Below are 13558 nucleotides of genomic sequence, written 5' to 3'. Positions count from 1 at the left end.
CAAAATGCCAACATTTCCTATTGCTAGGACGCATGCGATGTGTATGAAAAACAACAGATAGAACTTATTTCTATGTTTCTACTATTACTTATGCGATCTAATCCGACTCTCTCAAGCCTAGATTCTATCTTTAGACTATTCTCTCATGTATGTTCAAATGAAGAATGATGCATACATAAGACAAGATGATCGCATAAAATGCATAGCTTAAGTCATGCTAGCTAAGTACTTCTCAACTCATTCAGAGATTTAGCTACTCATGCATGGTCTGGAGAGATTAAGCATAAATCGAAATGAAGTTTCCATTTTCTACAAATAAAATATTGAATACAAAAATAACAAATGGAAATAACAAGCCAGGTAAGCAATGTCTTGCTTCCCGTGGCCTTTTACACTACTCTTTATCACTTCAACTTTGTTCTAATTGTGGATTTTTCCTCTCGCAAGGGTTGGTCTTCTCTCCTTTGTATTATTTTTCGGTAGTCTCTCGATCTGTTCGGTAGCGATTTCTTTCAACTTTGCCTCGTCTCCATGTTCTTTCTCCATCTTTGTGTATGTACATATGTGTGTCCGGCAGGGGCCTTTTACACTTACACTGGTAGCATTGGGTATTTATAGATTTCAAGGTGAAGCAGCTTTTTTTACCAATGATTGCAATGATGGGCGGCATTAATTTCCCTACTCTGTTGTGCCATTTAAAGGTCACCGAAAGTTTGATGTACTTGCAACAGTATAGTTTTTAACGGCTTGTCAACTAAAATTGAAATCGATTGTTATTAGCTTTGTGTCCCATCATGATTTATTATGTTGTAGTCTTGATGCGAGGTCTTTATGTGATCACTTTTTGAGAAACTTCTCACGATCGCATGACTTACGATCGCAACTTCAAGCGTGTTGTCGCATTGTGCCCTTGGATCGCAATTTCCTATGCACCATCGCATTGTACCTGCATAGAATAGGAAAATTAACTGCTTTTATGCGATGAGCAGTCACGATCGCAATTCCTTTTAGTTTGGTGCTTTCAAACATGATATTGCCTATTTTACCATCGCTTTCTCTCATTGTTTTACTAATTTGAGCTGTAATAACTTGTATTTCTACCAGTTATCATGGGGACATGGGAAGTAGGAACGTCCTATGCAATGAGTTTGCATTAGATTGAACCAAGAAATAAGTTACTCTTACTTTATAATGGTGTTTACTGTTTAAGACTGACTGTTTCAAATAGAAGACCTAGGTAACTTGATCCTAATCTTGAGTTAACTATGAACTTCTGTTTATTTTGGACTATCCTTAGATTTCCATACGTAGGGGTTGGCTCAACAGCACCGACACAATAAGTCTTCCATTTTAGGGGTAAGACCAGTAGATAGCTGGGGACATAGGGTGCAAGATGGATTTTACACATACCTAATTAAGGGGTAGGAGAAAGGCGGTTCTCTTAAGTACTGAATCCAGGTCTTGAACAAGGGGCCTCATCCTCTCATTGGCCCGAGAGGGATTCAGTTAAGTTATTGGATCACAAACCAATTGTTCATTAGAGGATAAGTGGAACTTAAGAAGCAAGATGTAATTTTGGGGGTAAAACAACAAATTACCATGTCATTATTACGAATAATTTGTGAAAGGTCGACTTACTAATTATGGTTAAATCAAGTGGACAAAAATATATCTACAGTGAGGAGAGTGCAACTATCGAGCTATAGTGGTGTGTATGTGTAGTTAACGAATATTGATTAATTCGATCTAAAGAGTGTAGTCAATTAATCTCAAATCATTAGAGCTCATAATCTATAGGTCCACAAGGTCCCTCTACTAGCTCGTAAAACATGAACACCTTGGATTAGTGAATTGAGTGATTTTGAAATGTTTAAAATAAAAATTAATTTGATTTAATTTTTCAATTTTCAATTCAGTTTTAAAAATTGAATTTTGAAATTGATTTGATTTTAAATTAAATCAAATTAAAACTGAACACTAAATTTGATAGTGGAAATTTCCAATTTTTGGAATTCTTGTGTGTTTAAACTAAATTCCAACACCTAGCCCACTTCCAAGATAAAATTGAAGTAGCATTCAACAATAGCTCCTATTGATTTCATGTATGAGTTACATAAAAGCATCTGATTTCTCAGATTGAAGGGATTTCCTGTTGATTTCATGTACTAGTTCCTGATTTCTACATAAAATAGTTTCTGCTCAAACCCTTTCCATCTCCCTTCTCAATTCACTTCAAATTACAGTTCCACCACTCAAATTGAAGGCCGAGAATAGTAGATAAGACACTTTTAGTGGTGTACTATCGATTTGAACCTCAAATTCTTGGAGAGCAGCTTGGATCTGGAGGACACTTCAAAGGTATAAGTTTTGAAACCCTCTTATTTGATAAAACCATGTTTGCATGCTTGTATATTCCATCAATTGGAATTAGAGCATGATTTAAGCACTCAATTAACATTAATTTTCAGTTGGTGGGTGAATTACTTTGAATGCATATTTTGGGACTGATATAATGTTTTAATTAACTTTGGTATTAGATTTCTCTTTGATTCAGTTGTTAAATTTTTAGCTCTTTGTTGATGAGCTTATATATGTGTTCTAGAGTTTGTAATTTAATTTCAGTCAATAGAATTGAAATTAGGCTGTAATTGAAGTTTGAAGCAAGTGTGGTCAACAGCAAAAACTGGGAGAAGAAGAAGAAGCCACTGCCAGGCAGCGTTGGAACGTTGCCCATAGAGCGTTGCAATGCTGCTCATCCCTGGCCAGCAACACATGTGTTTGTGAGCCAATTCGCGTGGGAGAAAATCGGTTCGACCAGTGTAGCTCTTCTCTGGTCCGGTTCAGACACCTTGGAGTCCGGTTCAACCTTATTTGGAGCCTTGGATAGCCGGTTCGGGCAGTTCGGGTCTGGTTTGGGTTGAGTCAAGCGGTCCAGAATCATTTAGAGTTGTGTTTTTGTTGTTTTTGTAATATTTTAGTTGTTATTGCTTGCTTAGGATACCAAATTTGAACCATATCAACGTTTTTTAATATTAATGCATGAGATGTATGTTATATTTAAATTGAAACATGTATGTGTATATTGTATGCCATATAGATTTAAAATCCCATCATAGGAAGCATTTTTCATGCATTGGATATATGTTATAAAGATTTATAATATATAGTATGCATGTTTAGGGTTTCTAAAAGTTTAATATAAGTGTTATATTAAATTTTGAATGCCTTTGATGAATGTTATGGATGCAAAGCATATCTATTATTTTATAAGTTATAAAATCAGATCAGACATTAAATTCTAACAAAGATAAGATGCATGCTCATGTAAGTTAACCACTTGTCTTAATAGTTAAAATAGGTCGTTATTTTATAAATCACGGTTACAAACTCAACAGGTATATAATCCTGTCTAAGGTTAGAGGTATTTAAATTGACGGTCTATGAAATACCTCCTACCTGGTAATTATGGCCAAATAATTTATCGTTGTTAATCGATTTTATGAGCATGCGTGAGCAATATAAGGTAGTAAAATCGGTTTATCACCTAGACATCATAGGTTAAATCCATTTATAAATATTATACTTGGATAAACCACATAGACTTAGGTTGTTTAATTAGCTGGAATAAATCTAAGTGAAAGTATACCCAAACAATTAGAAGAACACTTCAATGGGTGATTATCAACATATATGTTAGAACACTTCAGTGGGAGATTAATAACATATATGTTAGAACACTTCAGTGGGAGATTAATGACGTATACGATATGTTATTCTAAGCTCTCACATCCATAAGAGTTCACATCGTGAGATTCATGCTTCACTTCGTGTCACCCTGAAAGTGATGTCCATTCGTAAAGTATTTGCATGGGTCAAGGTCAAGGTGAATATGGGAAATAGTTCATCATAAAATTAAATATACATAATACATTAATTCTATCTCTCACGTCTCTATAAGTTCACACCATGAGATTCATGCTTCGCTTTTGTGACCTTGGAAGTGATCTCCATTCGAAAAGTGTTTGCATGAGTCAACATCAAAGTGAATTGGGGAAGTAGTTAATAGTAAGTGGGTGAAGAATATGTGTCAACATATCCTACAATCTCTTCCATTAGTTTGGATCATGAGATTCCTATGTTGCGCCTGCTTATTGACTTTAGGCAACCTTGCTAGTCATTTAACGATGGCTATCCCCTCAAAGGGTTGTAACATGGGATTCAGAATAACTCAAACTACAAAAATGGCTAGAATTTCTTAGGTACATTCCCAACATTGACTCTCCAATTCGGTAGCATTGTTGGGCTGACCTCTGAAGTATGAAAATGGAGGCTGACACATACAGAGTTACTAAATGTTAGTAATCTATGATCGAAAATGGTAACTAAATAACTACAGGAATAAGAGTTATTCTGAAGATTAGTATTTAGTCAAGATTGTCTTACTTTAGTGAAGAAGTATTTGACTACCCATCAGTAGCACTTATTCTGACTAACTATAGTTTCATTGCAAATAAATAATGAATTTTGGGTAGATTATTTCTTCTTCTAAAAATTAATTGGGTTTAATTACAATTTACTAATTAGAATTTGTTTAAAATTTCAGCATGTCGAATTCTTAAAAAATACTCGCTTCAACATGCAAATTAAACATACTAGCAAAAGATGATTTGATTTTTTTTTTTTTAACAGAGGAATGTCCTCTATCTCCCAACTCGTCTATAAATCTAAAGGTTTTGAACATTATAGATGAGAATGCGAAAGTAGAACGACAAAGTAAATACGATTTACTTATCATTGAAACATGCTTAGTGGAAAATGATAGAAAGACCTGGATAATAGATTCAAGTGCTGCTAATCATATCTGTACTTTCTATCAGGAAACTAGTTCCTAGAAATTGTTTTCCGAAGGCGAAGCAACCTTTATTGTAGCGACTGGAAAGGTCGTTTCAGCTAAAGCAGTGAGAGATATGAAGTTATTTGTAGGAGATAGATACATTTTACTTTAAAATGTTTATTACATTCCTTCTATGAAAAGGAATTTAATGTCTCTCTCATATTTATTAGAACAAAATTACAAAGTTTCTTTTTAAAATAATGAAGTGTTCATTACTTCGAAAGATACCAAAATTTGTTATGCAAAATTAGAAAATAACTTGTACATGTTAAAACCAACTGAAGTAAAAGTCGTCTTGAACATAGACCTATTTAAAACATCTAAAACACAAAATAAGAAATGAAAATTTTCTCCAAACACCTATCTTTGGCACTTGAGACTTGGTCACATAAATCTCAACAGGATTGAGAGATTGTTAAGAACGATCATCTAAATCAGTTAGAAGATAGTTAATTACCATAATGTGAATCTTGTCTTGAAGGTAAAATGACTAAAATGTATTTTTCTGGAAAAGGTTTTAGAGCCAAAGGACCTTTAGAGCTTGTACATTTAGACCTTTGTGATCCTATGAATATTAAAACAAGAGGATGTTCTGAATATTTCATCAGTTTCATTGATGATTATTAAGGGTATGGCTAAATTTTTCCAATGCATCATAAGTTCGAAACATTTGAAAAGTTCAAGGAATATAAGACTGAGGTTGAGAACCAGTTAGGTAAAAGGCTTAAAACACTTCAATTAGTTCGAGCTGGTGAGTACATGGACTTAACATTCCAAGACTATTTGATTGAACACATAATTCAGTCTAAACTCAGAGCACCTAGCATACCTCAACAAAATGGTATTGTAGAAAGGAGAAATAGGACCTTGTTGGTTTTGGTTCGTTCTTTGATGAGTTATGTTCAGTTGCCAAGTTCTTTTTGGGGTCACGTAGTAAAGACTACTGTGTATATATTGAACATGGTTCCCTCAAAAAGTGTTTCTGAAACACTTTATGACTTATGGAGAGGACGTACAAGTAGTTTACGTCACTTCAGGATCTGGCGATTCCCAGCACATGTGCTGATCTAGAATCGAAAGAAACTGGTACACCATTCAAAAGTATGGCTATTTGTAGGCTATTCTTAAGGCTATTCTTAAGAGACAAAAGGTGGTTACTTTTATGATCCTTAGAAAGATAAAGTATTTGTATCGACAAATGCAACATTCCTAGAGGAAGACCAAATTAAAAATCATCAACTTTGCAGTAAGCTAGTATTAAGTGAGATGTCCAGAGAAAATACAAATAAATCAACAAGAGTTGTTAATAGAGCAGGTCCATCAACAAGAGTTTGTTGATGAAATTGGTACTTCACTTCCTTCTCAAGAGTTGAGAATGCCTCAACGTAGTGGGAAGGTTGTGCAATAGCCCTACCTGTACATGAGTTTGATTAAAACTCAGGTCATCATACCTGATGATGGCTTAGAGGATCCATTCACATTCAATCATGTGGATAAAGACAAGTGAATTAATGCCATGGACCTTGAAATGGAGTCAATGTACTTCAATTCAGTATGAGAACTTGTAGATCAACGAGAATGGGTAAAACAAATCAGTTGTAAGTGGACCTACAAGAGAAAACGAGACCAAGCTGGTAAGGTACAGACTTGCAAGGCTAGGCTTGTGGCAAAAGGGTTTACCCAAAAAGAGGCGATAGACAATGAAGAAACTTTCTCTCCGGTTGCCATGATCAAGTCTATTAGGATACTCTTATCCATTGCCGCATTTTATGATTAAGAAATCTGGAAAATGGATGTCAAGATAGCTTTTTTGAATGTCTATCTTGAAGAAAGTATCTATATGTCTCAACCAGAAGGGTTTATAGAACAGAGTCAAGAGCAAAAAATTTGCAAGCTTAATAGATTCATTTATAGATTAAAACAAGCGTCTTGATCTTGGAATATGAGATTTGACACTGTGATTAAATTTTATGGTTTTGAGCAAAATGTTGACAAACCTTCTGTATACAAGAAGATTGTCAACAAAACTGTAGCTTTTCTGGTTCTATATATTGATGATATTCTACTCATAGAAAATGAAGTAGATTTTCTTGCTGACGTTAAGAGATTACTAGTTAAAAAATTCCAAATGATAGATTTGGGAGAAGCAGAATATGTTCTTGGGATTCAAATAGTTCGAAACCGCAAAAACAAAACTTTAGCTTTATCTCAAGCGTCTTATATAGACAAGATATTGTCTAGATATAAAATGCAGGATTCTAAGAAAGATAAGTCACCTTTTAGCCATGGAATTCACCTATCTAATAAACAGTGTCCTAAAACACCTCAAGAAGTTGAATCCAGGAATTCATTTCTCATTAATTCGATGTGGAGAGAAAAGATAGGGGAGGAAGTTACAACTTCCTCCAATTAATTATTTCAAAAATAAAATAATAAATAAAAAATAACTTAATTTATTTTAATAAAAAATTTAATATATATATTTATATGATAAACACTTTATCATATATTATAATATATATATTAAACTATATGTTATATCAAATATAACGTATAATCTACAGTTTATATATTGTATCAAATACAATATAACCTATAGTTTCTTTTCTTTCATCAATGGCATTTAATATAAATCACATTTACATTAAATCCAACTATATGAATCCAATTCATATAATTAATATTTGAATCATATTCAAACAATTAATTCCTCTCATAAATACTTGTATCAACTACATTATAATAATTATATCATATATAATTAAAATTTAATTAATTATATCATATATAATTAATTCCCTCATTTAGTTTGAACAATTCAAATTAATCCAGAAACTGATTCTCATTAAATCCCGTTGAGCTACCGAGGGGATCTCATGGATATGTAGCTTGAAGCTCCAATGACACGTGATTAATTAATTGAACTCTTCAATTAAATTATTCACTATCCGTTAACAGTCAGACACTCCACTAAAGACTGACTGCTACACTATTCGCACTATTGATACGTTTCTTTATCCATTTGATATAACCAATCAATAGTACGATGACTCTTAACAAATTTCTCGTAAGTACAACGGGCCAAAATTACCGTTTTTCCCCTGTAGTTACATCTAACTCCTTAAGTACCATTGATCCCTCTAATGAATAATAAATCATAGTCCAATTATTACCAATCCCACTCGAGTCAAGAGAGGGTGTAGCACCACATTGTTCTAGCTATGGGAAACTTAATGTATTCTATGTTCTGCACTAGGCCAAACATTTTTTATGCAGTGGGAATAGTCAATAGGTACCAGTCCAATCTAAGATTAGAACACTGAACTACGGTTAAGAACATCCACAAGTATCTTAGGAGAACATGGGACTACATACTGATGTATAGAGGTAAGGACTTGATTCTTATGGGATACATCGATTCTAATTTCCAAACTGATAAGGATTCTAAGAAATCTACATCAGGATTGGTGTTCACACTGAACGAGAGCATTGTACTATGGCGTAGCATCAAGTAAGGATGTATTGCAAACTCCACTATGGAGGCTGAATATGTAGCTGCTTGTAAAGTAGCAAAGGAGGCAGTTTGGCTCAAAAAGTTCTTATCGTTTTAAACATAGACTTTCCTGTCACCTTATACTGTGACAACAGTGAGACTGTAGCCATCTTTAAAGAGCCTCACAGCCACAAATGAGGAAAACAGATTGAGAAGAAGTATTACTCCGTACGGAAGATTGTGTAATGAGGAGAAGTGATCGTCACAAATATTGCTTCGGAGCACAACATCACAGATTCATTTACGAAGGCTCTCTTGGCTAAAGTGTTCGAGGGTCATCAAGAGAGTCTAGGTCTGCGAGACATGTAAATTGTATAATCTAAGGCAAGATGGAGATGTGTAATGGGTACATAGATGCCCTAGTTCATTTTATTTATTTATCATTCCCCTTATTTTGGGTTATTGACACTACTACAAAAACTACATTACTTGACACTTGTAGATTTTAATTACTTGACGTTTCTTTGGAAAAAACTTCAAGTAATGACCTTTTAGAAAAAAAAATGTCAGGTAAAATGGTTAAAAAAGCGAAGACTGACGAAATTTTTCGGATATTTTCGTGTGAACTATTACTTGACATGTTTTTCGTGTCAAGTAATATAAGGTCTTGCTTGACACATTTTTCGTGTCAAGTATAAGAAGCTCTTCCTTGACATATTTTTCGTGTCAAGAAAAATATACAAAATAATATTTTTTAAAATTTATTTTTTATTTCCCTCCCTCTCCCATTTTCATTTCCCTCTCAAATTTTGTTTCCCTCCAACCAAAATTATTAAATAAAATATAAAAAATAATTAACTTATTATTTTAAACTAGTAAAATGGTTAATGTGCCCTAGTAAAAATACTTCCCTTCCTTCCTCGTTTTCTCTCTAAAAAATCCTCCCCCCTCTAAAACCCTCTCTTCACAACACCCACTAACCCCAGCCGACTCTCCCTCTCCTCGCCTCGAGTAGCTGACCACTCTTTTTCAGCCACCATACTCTAACTTCCAGCTGAAGTTGTTCGTCGCCGTCGAGCTCAGCCGTTTGCATGACCAGACGTTGTCGCTCGTCTCCTTCGCCAAAGTTGGAAGGAGCATTCGCTACCTACTGTTTGCGCTGACTAGACGCTGCCACTCGTGCCCAAGCCACCGTGACGCCCTTGTTTGGAGTCGTCTAACCTCGCTCCAAATGTCGTTCACCGTACCACCACATTGCCTCTGTTCTAGATCTGATCAGTCCTCCACCGGATCCACTATTTTCATCCTCAGTCCTCCACCGAATCCACATGGGCTTTCCTTATTATCTTATTCTTCTTCCTTTTTATGCTCCCAACAGGTAGAGAGAGATAGAGAAAATAAATGGGGATTTGTTGGGGTTCTCTTGTTGATAATCATATCCCTAATACCACTGGACATCTCAGTTCAGGTAATTTCAATAGGTTTTACTTGAATCCAGTTCTATTTCAAATTTGTGCTTACCATCTACAAGTTTTACCCAAATAATTTTCCCCTTTAGAGTTTGGAGATCTTTGATGGGATTTCTTTTAATTTTTATTCTGAGTTATTTATGTTGAGTATTGTTTGTCAATCTTTGAGGAGGAATTACTTTTTGAAACCCTTTTCCTTTCATCTCATATGGGTAATTGTTTGTTTCATGTTTGGAGTTTCTTATCTTTCTAAGTGTGTTCGGTTGGGTTTTCCATGAATTTTAAGTTATATATGATGTGTATTGTTTGTCAATCTTTAAGGAGGAATTACTTTTTGAAACTCTTTGCCATTCTTCCCATATGGGTAATTGTTTGCTTCATGTTTGGAGTTTCCTAGCATTTTAAGTGTGTGTGGTTGGTTTTTTCCCTTGAATTTTGATCTCAGACTAAAGGCTGCATGTAGATAATGATTATATTGTTTATGATTTGGAAAAATTTCCCTTACTTATATGATCAAAATTTGTGGCTATGATAGTGGTATCTCAGACAACCAGTTAGACAACATCATCAACTATCAGCAATATCTCCAAGAACAGTCAATTCTCTGTAGCAAGTGGAGATGAAGTTTTTCCACATGGACAGATTTTGCCATCTTCAAACTTGACAGAGTATAGCCTGCCAGAGCTCAAAGCTACAAACAAAAACTTCAAAGCTGAAGCAATTCTTGGTGAAGTAGGTTTTGGCAAGGTTTACAAAGTTTGGCTCGAGGAGAAGGGCCATGATGAAAGAGGTTATGTGTAGATTAAATAATGTACTTTGTTGAGAGGTTACTTATTAAACAATTTGTCACTTTTGTCTTTGTTGAAAGTTGAGTTTTGTATGCAAAAGCAATAGTTGAGATTTTATTTTGTGCATACATGTGAAAGAGAATATTGTTGTAATTTGTGAGAGTGTTCGTATGAAAGCTCATAATTGAACATATGGATTTTTAGTGAATATATTGAGTTGATAGATCTTAAATATATAATGTTTATTTAGTTGAGTATTGTTGGAATACAGAGCAGAAAATGAGAATATCGATTGGAGCATTTAATTTAAAAAAAAAAAAAAGACATATACTTGACACATAAAAAACGTGAAAGAGTTATCATATATGATACGCATTCAATGTCAAGAATCAATAAACTTGACATACCACCAATGTCAAGTGTATTATCTTTCTTGACACGAAAATTGTATCAAGAAATATTTGTCTTGACATTTTTTCGGAGTCAAGTTATCACACTATAGTTGACACTCGAATACTCGATGCTTTTATAAGTGTCAAGTATATCCTTTACTTGACATTGGAAAAACGTAAAGTAATCCAATTCCTATAGTAGTGTGATATAGTGTACATCCCATTAACTAGAGTTTTAGTTCAAATGAGATTTTACTGGGTTTTATGCCCTTAAACTCGTAGATAGAAAATGTAAAAAATTAACGGTCATCAATAAAGAGTTATCGATATTATTTTAATAAGTGTTATTAATCGTGTGTTCGTTTTTTCTTGATAACCTTAATTCCAATAACCTGACATGTTAGGTCGTCATATGAATCTTGAAATGTATGTAGATACATACAAGGATCCATGTTCAAGATACAACCTAAAGTGTCTATAGTATAGGGATAAGGCTTGATATCTTATCCTGGTGATACTATGGATACGACCCATTTTGTATTTGATACAAACTCAATGATCCAACACGTTCCTATAGGCTACATGCAAGTGCAGGTATCCTACGCAATGAGTTTGCACAAGACCGGACCGCAAAATAGTAACCAATAAATGTAACTCCGTTGACTAGTTAGGTTTCTATTTCAATAAGATGACCTAGTAACTTAGTCTTGATCTTGAGTGTATTATGAACTCCTTCACGAGGTATTGTCATTTGATTTGTATGAGTGAGAGTGACCAATTCGCCTACTCAATATGCCTACCATTTTGGAGACATGACCGAATGTGGAGTTGGGAACATAATATTACAAGATAAATTTCACTAGTTCCTGACTTTAGAGTAAGTAAATGAGTGTTCTCTTAAATAATGTCTCTGAAACTTGAATAAAGGGCCTTACCGTCTCACTAGCCCGAGATAGATTTTCTATTTAATGGTTGGACCATAAACAAATTGTTCATTGGAGGAGCACTAGTACTTAAGGATATAAAGATAATCAGGGGTAAAACGATAATTGATCCAGCTGATGTTATGAACACCCACGAAGGACTAACTTGCTAGTATATATCCGTGGACACAGAAATATATCTACAGTGAGAAAAGTGCAGTTGTGGATCTTTATTGGAGTGTACCCAGAGTTAACAAATATTGATTAATGTGGTTAATGAGATTAGCCAAATAATCTCATATCATTGGAGCTTATGATCTTAGGTCCCTGAGAACTCCTTCCTAGTTCGTAAAGGCAATTATGGTAATTATGTCATGAATAGAGTTTGCAATGTTCAAATTCATTTAGTGAAATACTATAATATTTAATGATAAATTATAATATAATGTTTAATTTTTAATTAAACTTTATAACATAAATTTAATTTTGGATATGATTCAAAATTAATTTACTAGAAAATTAAATATTTGAAAGAGTTTAAATGTTAATTTAATATGAATTTGATTCATATTAAAACTATGTGTTAAAATTAATGCGTACTATATTCAAATTAAAACTATAGGTTATGAGAGAAATACAATGGAATATAATTTAAACGTAGGCAAAATTAAATATTTGATATTTAATTTGGTAATTAATTAATTGAAAAATTAATTATTGTTTAATTTATTTTATTTTAGTTAAACTAAATTAACTAAATTAATTAAATTAAAACTATAGGATATGTGAGAGATGTTCATTTAAATATGATTTAAACGAAATTATAATTAAATTAGATTTAATTAATTATTAATTGGTCAATTAATTAATTAAGTTAGTTATTTGATTTTTTTTATTAAATTAAATAAATTTAAACAAAAAAGAAAGAGATAACTCCCATGTATTGGAGTTATCAGAAAACGTGGGATGCTTCCCACATTTATCTCTCAAGGCTCTCAGGCTTAATAGACCTTCGAGATGAAAATTCTCTCAATTGTTGAAAAATCAATCAAAATAGTTCTAGTGAAGCTCTCTCTGGAAATTTTCTTTTTTCATTCCATTTTTTAGATTTGTTCCCACAAATCAATTAACCCAAATTCTTGGAGAATAGGGAGAGATATTCTCAATTGGTGGTGTTGCTATTTTTTTTTTCCTCTTCTCTGTAATATTAAATTCCCAAATAAGTCAACATGTTTAACCTAAAAAATTTAAATTTGGTTGAGGTTTTTAGGTCTTTGTGATATTCTATATTTTTTCCCGTGTCTGTTTTTCTGAGGTCTACAATAATTACAAGTTGGATCTTTTTTTTTTTTTTTTTTTCTTCTTCTTCTGTGTTAGGGTTTTTATCCCTACAAGGACTTCATTGAGCAAGTAAATAAATTGTCCACAAAGTTATTAATCAGTTGGTTGCAAAGGGACAAACAATAGTAAAGTTTATTGTGTGTAGATTTTTAACCTCCTATGTACTGCATAACTTGTATTAATAAACAGATCACTTCACATTTTGAGTTCGAATTTAATTTGAGTGTTATAGTACAGGTGAAAACTAAAGCTATGATA

The sequence above is a fragment of the Benincasa hispida genome, chromosome 9, assembly GCF_027475165.1.
Source record: "Benincasa hispida cultivar pf3 chromosome 9, pf3_genome.v1.1, whole genome shotgun sequence".
Classification (NCBI taxonomy): Eukaryota; Viridiplantae; Streptophyta; class Magnoliopsida; order Cucurbitales; family Cucurbitaceae; genus Benincasa; species Benincasa hispida.
This window is presented reverse-complemented; position numbering follows the sequence as displayed.